Source organism: Cyprinus carpio, chromosome B9 (assembly GCF_018340385.1).
Source record: "Cyprinus carpio isolate SPL01 chromosome B9, ASM1834038v1, whole genome shotgun sequence".
Classification (NCBI taxonomy): Eukaryota; Metazoa; Chordata; class Actinopteri; order Cypriniformes; family Cyprinidae; genus Cyprinus; species Cyprinus carpio.
In genome coordinates, this window is record NC_056605.1 from 33,709,498 (window position 1) to 33,716,437 (window position 6,940).

A 6,940-nucleotide genomic window follows, 5' to 3' on the forward strand; every position below is an offset into this window, starting at 1 on the left:
GAAGCGATTTTTAAAAGTGCATCACGATTATCTGGGCCTCACAGAAGAGCTGGAGGGCAGAAATCATACGAATGAAACAGCAGCCTGTGCAATATTCACAGTTTTATACTTAAATCATGCACAGAGAGTCTTTTTTTTTTTTTACAATGACTTCATGCATTTATGAAGAGTCCAGTTTATATAATGGAGATCATTTCAAAAGAGCTTCACAGGAAAATAACAGAATCAATGATGCAAACGTCATCAATTATCAAACTAATTAAATTTAATCTGTCAGTCAGCTCTACAGAAGACAATAGAGTCATTATTCAGATCTATTCAGTTCAATTTTGTTCTCATCTGAAAATGTCAGTGTACTTAAATTGATAATATTTCTGATTGTTAATTGGCGTTTAAGGCATTTATCCATAAGTTAGAAGTTGATCCAGTTATAAACAAAATATGAAACTTTAATGAATTAATATATTTAATGAATTAATAAATTAAAATGAGAAAAATGTAAAAATGTTTTGTAAAATAGAAAAATTAAAAAAAAAAATTTAAAAAGAAAAAATATACATTTAAAACAATAAATAGAAAAATAAATTAATTTATAAATAAAAAAATGAATAATCTGTTAGTAACATAGACGTGTGTGTGTGTGTGTGTGTGTGTGTGTGTGTGTGTGTGTGTGTGTGTAATGTTGTTTATGTGGACGGAATGTTTTGGCCATTAAATGGCTCTGGTTCTTTAATCGAGGACCGTCCCGTGAGGTTAGTCCAGGTTTATGCTCTTAATATCTGAAGCAGATCAGATGCTCAGCCAAAGCACTTCATGTCTGTCTGTTGGACTTGCTCTTTACATGAGGTTTATTGTCTGTAGCTTCACATATTTGTTTTAATAGCAAGTGAAATGGATAACAGAATATCGAGATTGAGGATTTTCAGGTTTGGTCTGTCAGTCTGGAGTATGAAGTGAATATGTTTGATATCTGCTGATGTGCAGTGAAAGAGGATATTTAGTTATTGCTCTCTGAAGGTCTTTGTAATGCTCTCACACAGATCTCTGCTTTAAACCAGAACAAATGTGGGCCAGAAACTAATGGATGCACAGATCAACAGCAGATTTTCCATCAGTACAGTTCATGAGTCAACTGTTGTTTCTCATTATCATAAAGCATTCAAGATTGAATTCTGCAGTGAAGTCCAGCAGCAGATTAATGGACAATAATGTTGTGCTGTATCCGTGTTTCTGAATTTATGATGCTTTGTAAGGATTTGTGATAGATACTAAAGGGATAGTTCACCAAAAAATATCTTTCTGTCATTATTTACTCAGCATGCAAATATTTATGACTGACATTCTTCCCTGAAAAGCAGAAGCTGAACGTAAAATTTCAAATAAATAAATAGTTATGTAGTTAGTATGTTGTTGTTGTTATAAAATAATTCTAAAATTAATAATTATACATTAATAATGTAACAATTGTATTAATAATGACAATAATAATATTAATTGTTTTTATTAAAAGTATCTTCTATTTACTCGCTGTGTAAACCTTTATGACTCAAATAATTCAAATAATAATTAGATTATTATTATTAAGAATAATAACAATAATAATATTAATGATGATGATAATAATATAATTTGGGTTTGTTATTTTTAATTAAAGTTTTTTTTTTCTTTTTCTTCTATTTTGTCTTATGCATCAAAAGGCACCATATTTAATACTTTTTTTGTACTTTTTGTAACTTGACAGTTTTTTTTTTTCATTGCTGTGATCCACATAAAGTTCAAAAGTCAATTTCTTAAGTGTTTTTGTTTTTTAAATGGAACATGAATGATGATGACAGAATTGTCTTCTTTTTTCATTTTTGGACATTATTCTTTTATTCCTCATGATTGTTAGTGTCAGAGAGCAGAGCTTGTGTTCACTCTTCAGTCTTATCTGTGGTCTCGCAGTCTGGGACGCATCCGTCTCCTCAGCTCTGATGGTTTTTCAGGGTTTTTGTTAGTGTGCCAGGACCTGGTTATGGTCAATGTGTCATGAAAAAAAATGAGCCAAACCAACACTGCTCTCACCGTTCAGACGTTGTGTCATTGGGGAGCGATGCAGAGCACAGAGACACCTGAGTTCCCAAAGAACCAGCGCCTGACGCCTGTCCAGCGGGAATAACATGCAGATGAGTTTGTGTCTTCATCATCAGGTTTGTAGAAATGTAGCATTGCATCAGTGTCTCAGCAATGGATGCTCTGCAGTGAATGGGTGCCGTCAGAATGAGAGTCCAAACAGCTGATAAAAACATCACAATAATCCACAGCACTCCAGTCCATCAGTTAACATCTGGAGAAGACACAAGCTGACACACATCCATCATTAAGATGTTTTTAACTTAAATACATAGAGTCTATAATCCATAATAACACTTCCTCCAGTGAAAAAGTGTTCTGGTGTGAATCAGGAGAGAAATCTGCACAGATCAAGCAGCGTTTAAACAGATCTAAACAAATATGTGTCTGGATTTTGATGTGAGAGACAACAGGAGATGCACTTTTTCACTGGAGGAACTGTTATTATGGATTATGGATTCAATGTATTTTAGTTAAAAACGTCTTAATGCTGGATTTGTTTCAGCTTTTGTCTTCTCCAGATGTTAACTGATGGACTGGAGTGCTGTGGATTACTTGTGCATTATTGTGATGTTTTTATCAGCTGTTTGGACTCTCATTCTGACGGCACCCATTCACTGCAGAGCATCCATTGCTGATCAATTCATCCCAGAGATTTTCCTGCTGCAACGTCTACAGTTTATGCGTCATAAGGTGTTTAACTGTCATTATAAATGTGAGAATGTGTGATACCATTAAGGAAAAGTGTCTCTGTTCATCACACACCCACAGTCCTGTTGTGTTTTCAGCTCGTGTTTGCTTTGCTCGTTTGTGTTACGCTGTGCAGCCCCGGGTTACTGTCAGCATCTGACAGAGACTTGAAGAGCAGAAAATAAGACATAAATGGACACAAGTATGTCTATTATGTTCACAGGCAGGGAAATGAATAGCAGTGTGTGGGTGCGGTTATGAGGAGAAAAGACAGCCGTCTGCACTAATAATCACTGACAGAACCCACAGACTCTTTAGATAAAGAGTCTCATAACAGAGAAAATACTCGCACTGTGAAGAAACAATGCACCTTTGCTTTTTTGTTGCACTCTATGAGCATGGATCAGTTTCTACATCAAAGTGTTACTGCATGAAGCAATGAAACCAGAGACTCTTCCATCAATGAAATCTGATCACAAGCACTCAGGAGACACACGGCACCTTAAATTACTTTTATTGGTTTTGTGTGTGTGTGCGTGCATGTAACTCAGTCCTAAGACACAATGTAGAACTATCTGTGTTTCTGATGAGCTTTACTCAAGATGAAGAGGAGAAATATTTCTTTGTACAAATCATGAAAGCTACGTGAAGAAAACCAGGCAGAAGTGTGTCATATTCACCCGAAGATGAAGAGTATGATGTCATGAGTCACACATGACAAATCACACACACATGACTGCACAAACGAAGATGACCTCAGCTAAATAGAAACACAATGAAGTCCAGAAGAAGAGATGTGGAACTCAAATACACTGAGTCCACAATAACACTTCCTCCAGTGAAAAAGTGCATCTCCTGTTCTCTCACATCAAAATCCAGACACATATTTGTTAAGAGCTGTTTAAACGCTGCTTGATCTGTGCAGATTTCTCTCCTGATTCACACCAGAACACCTTTTTCACTGGAGGAAGTCTTATTATAGATTATGGAGTGCTGTGGATTATTGAGATGGTTTTATCAGCTGTTTGGACTCTCATTCTCTTCACATTTTCAGCAAATGTTTATTTTTTAGTTAGTTAACATCAAATAATGGGACCTTATTGCAAAGTGTTACCATTTAACATTTTACATGTACACTGTGTGCAGAATTATTAGGCAAATGAGTATTTTGACCACATCATCCTCTTTATGCATGTTGTCTTACTCCAAGCTGTATAGGCTCGAAAGCCTACTACCAATTAAGCATATTAGGTGATGTGCATCTCAGTAATGAGAAGGGGGGTGGTTTAATGACATCAACACCCTATATCAGGTGTGCATAATTATTAGGCAAACTTCCTTTCCTTTGGGAAAAATGGGTCAAAAGAAGGACTTGACAGGCTCCGAAAAGTCAAAAATAGTGAGATTTCTTGCAGAGGGATGCAGCACTCTTAAAATTGCCAAGCTTCTGAAGCGTGATCATCGAACAATCAAGCGTTTCATTCAAAATAGCCAACAGGGTCGCAAGAAGCTTGTGGAAAAACCAAGGCGCAAAATAACTGCCCGTGAACTGAGAAAAGTCAAGCGTACAGCTGCCAAGATGCCACTTGCCACCAGTTTTGGCCATATTTCAGAGCTGCAACATCACTGGAGTGCCCAAAAGCACAAGGTGTGCAATACTCAGAGACATGGCCAAGGTAAGAAAGGCTGAAAAACGACCACCCCTGAACAAGACACACATGCTGAAACGTCAAGACTGGGCAAAGAAATATCTCAAGACTGATTTTTCTAAGGTTTTATGGACTGGTGAAATGAGAGTGAGTCTTGATGGGCCAGATGGATGGGCCCGTGGCTGGATCGGTAAAGGGCAGAGAGCTCCAGTCCGACTCAGACGCCAGCAAGGTGGAGGGGGAGTACTGGGTTTGGGCTGCTATCATCAAAGATGAGCTTGTGGGGCCTTTTCGGGTTGAGGATGGAGTCAAGCTCAACTCCCAGTCCTACTGCCAGTTTCTGGAAGACACCTTCTTCAAGCAGTGGTACAGGAAGAAGTCTGCATCCTTCAAGAAAAACATGATTTTCATGCAGGACAATGCTCCATCACACGTGGTCCAAGTACTCCACAGCGTGGCTGGCAAGAAAGGGTCTAAAAGACGAAAAAACTAATGACTTGGCCTCCTTGTTCACCTGATCTGAACCCCATAGAGAACCTGTGGTCCATCATGAAATGTGAGATTTACAAGGAGGGAAAACAGTACACCTCTCTGAACAGTGTCTGGGAGGCTGTGGTTGCTGCTGCACGCAATGTTGATGGTGAACAGATCAAAACACTGACAGAATCCATGGATGGCAGGCTTTTGAGTGTCCTTGCAAAGAAAGGTGGCTATATTGGTCACTGATTTGTTTTTGTTTTGTTTTTGAATGTCAGAAATGTATATTTGTGAATGTTGAGATGTTATATTGGTTTCACTGCTGAAAATAAATAATTGAAAAATGGGTATATATATTGTTTTTTGTTAAGTTGCCTAATAATTATGCACAGTAATATCGTCATCTGCACACACAGATATCCTCCTAAAATAGCTACAACTAAAAACAAACTAAAAACTACTTCCAAAACTATTCAGCTTTGATATTAATGAGTTTTTGGAATCATTGAGAACATGGTTGTTGTTCAATAATAAAATTATTCCTCAAAAATACAACTTGCCTAATAATTCTGCACTCCCTGTACTCTTTAAAAATGCATTCACTTTTACAGTGTAGATGAGCAGAAGCACATGCACATTTTCCTCATTGCAAATGTTTGCACTTACTATACTTGCTCTTGTTTCAGTCTGCGCGTGTGGTGCATGTAATAACATCCTAAATCATCTGCACACTTCCTTGAGAAGCACATACTGGGAATGTATTTCTCGCATTTCTCAGTATGTCCCTGCATAGAGAGGCGTGTGTCTAATCGTGTGTTGTGCGTCGACGTTTCCTCTTGTTCTGCTGTATCGCAGGTTAGTAACGTGTCTCCGGTCTTCAGATGTTCTCATGCTCTCGTGGGATGTGGGATCTCTCAGCGGCGCTGGTGTCCTCATGTGGAGTCAGTTATGCCGTATTTTGACCTCGTGAAGGTCGTCAAACCCTTTTTGTTGTGAGAGTTTTATGTTTTTTGGGTTTTTTTTCTTGTGATCTATATGTTATTATGTGTTTTGGGAATTTTTGTACTTTTTAGTACTTTAAAAAAAGAGTATTTAACATAATATACTTAAGTGCAAACTGGATGTAATGTTTTCATACACTTAACTGCATGTTATTCAGAATTGAATGAAAATGTATTAGAGTTTAAACTTATATTAAATGCAGTAAGTTGTTTTTTGCCCCACTTTTATATGTAATTTCATAATTACTTCTATTGTCTTTGAAATAAGGTTAAAGAAGAAATGTGTGGCATAAACACAAATCTTTAAGTAAATTACTCAGTTATTTAATTGAATTTTTAAAGAAATAATAATAACTGAAATATAAGTTTGATTTACACACAACATTAAGTTACATTATTATTATGTCAACAGAACCCTTCAAAATAATGTTTGCAACTTAAGAGGTTTAATTAAATCAATACATTGGAGTTTTTTAACTTGCAGCCTTGCATTAAGTTGTATGTGTGTGTTTATTGTGTGTGTGTGTGTGTGTCGTGATTCAGTTGTTTAAAGCGTGTCTCCATCAGCGCTCCTCTGTTTCTGCTCAAGTTCAAGGCCTGATGATTAATGATAATAATCACCTCAGCACTGAGAGGTAATTAACACCACGGGCTCATTATCTGTCACACCTCACATCCTGATACTATTTTGCAATTTTCTGTTGTCAAAGGTATGAAAGGTTTGAGATTCCAGCAGCTGCTTCCCATTTAGTCCCAATTAAACCACTGAGTTGTGTTCCTGTCAGAAGAAAGAAGCAGTTTTGTTTTCTGTTGCCAACTGGGTCATAGCATAATATCCACTTACAATAAACTTTTAGATGTTGAGCTTCCCTTTAATAGATAAAAAAAAATTAACAGACGTTTGACAATTTTCTTTAATCAGAATCATGATGAACATTTTCACTGTTCAGAATCAGCACTGATTGTGTGGTCGAAACGACATTTAAAATATTTTTGGAGTTAAATGGCTTG

General features: G+C 36.8%; 1 pseudogene; it reads left to right on the forward strand.

The window, feature by feature from the left end:
• Positions 1-2,032, forward strand: part of LOC109111119 — a 21,626-nt pseudogene extending 19,594 nt beyond the window's left edge.
• Positions 2,033-6,940: the final 4,908 nt, after the last annotated feature.